This window comes from Suncus etruscus, chromosome 7 (assembly GCF_024139225.1).
Source record: "Suncus etruscus isolate mSunEtr1 chromosome 7, mSunEtr1.pri.cur, whole genome shotgun sequence".
Classification (NCBI taxonomy): domain Eukaryota; kingdom Metazoa; phylum Chordata; class Mammalia; order Eulipotyphla; family Soricidae; genus Suncus; species Suncus etruscus.
In genome coordinates this window covers 93,853,419-93,854,911 of record NC_064854.1, presented here as the reverse complement: position 1 = coordinate 93,854,911, position 1,493 = coordinate 93,853,419, and positions in this window count along the sequence as shown.

The window sequence follows — 1,493 nt, the reverse complement described above, 5'->3', positions numbered from 1 at the left end:
ACTCTGCGCCACTAAAAATGAGAACCTGGAAGAAATGGATAAATTCTTGGACTCTTATAATCTTCCACGGTTGAAGGAAGAGGATGTAGCATATCTAAACACCCCCATCACCATTGATGAAATTAAAACAGTAATCAAATGTCTGCCGAAAAACAAAAACCCAGGTCCAGATGGATTCACGAATGAATTCTATCAAACTTTCCAAGAGGAACTACTGTCAATCTTGGCAAGAATCTTTCATGAAGTTGAACAAACAGAAACAGTTCCAAATAGCTTTTATGAAGCCAACATCACCTTGATACCTAAACCAGACAGAGACACTACCAAAAAAGAAAATTACAGACCAATATCACTGATGAATGCAGATGCAAAGATCCTCAACAAAATCCTGGCAAATAGGATTCAATGCCTCGTTAAAAAGATCATCCACTACGATCAAGTAGGTTTTATCCCAGGAATGCAAGGCTGGTTTAACATCCGTAAATCTATCAACATAATACACAACATCAATAACAAGAAAAATAAAAACCACATGATTATATCAATAGATGCAGAGAAAGCATTTGATAAGGTCCAACACCCATTCTTGATCAAAACTCTCAGCAAGATGGGAATGGAGGGAACCTTTCTCAATATAGTGAAGGCCATCTACCACAAGCCAGTGGCAAATTTTATCCTCAATGGAGAAAAACTGAAAGTCTTCCCTCTAAATTCTGGCACAAGACAAGGCTGTCCTCTCTCACCACTCCTATTCAACATAGCACTGGAAGTACTTGCTATAGCGATTAGGCAAGAAAAGGATATCAAGGGAATCCAGATAGGAAAGGAAGAAGTCAAGCTCTCACTGTTTGCAGATGACATGATACTCTACTTAGAAAACCCTAAAGACTCTATCAAAAAGCTTCTAGAAACAGTAGACTCATATAGCAATGTGGCAGGCTACAAAATTAACACACAAAAATCAATGGCCTTTCTATACACCAATAGTAATAAGGATGAAATGGACATTAAGAAAACAACCCCATTCACAATAGTGCCACAAAAACTCAAATATCTTAGAATCAACTTGACTAAATATGTGAAGGACCTATACAAAGAAAACTATAAAACTCTGCTCCAAGAAATAAGAGAGGACACGCGGAAATGGAAACGCATACCCTGCTCATAGATTGGCAGGATTAACATCATCAAAATGGCAATACTCCCCAAGGCATTATACAGATTTAATGCCATCCCTCTAAAGATACCCATGACATTCTTCAAAGAAGTAGATCAGACACTTTTGAAATTCATTTGGAACGATAAACACCCTTGAATAGCTAAAGCAATCATTGGGAAAAAGAATATGGGAGGAATTACTTTCCCGAACTTTAAACTGTACTACAAAGCAATAGTTATCAAAACAGCATGGTATTGGAATAAGGATAGGTCCTCAGATCAGTAGAATAGGCTTGAATACTCAGAAAATGTTCCCCAGACATACAACCACCTAA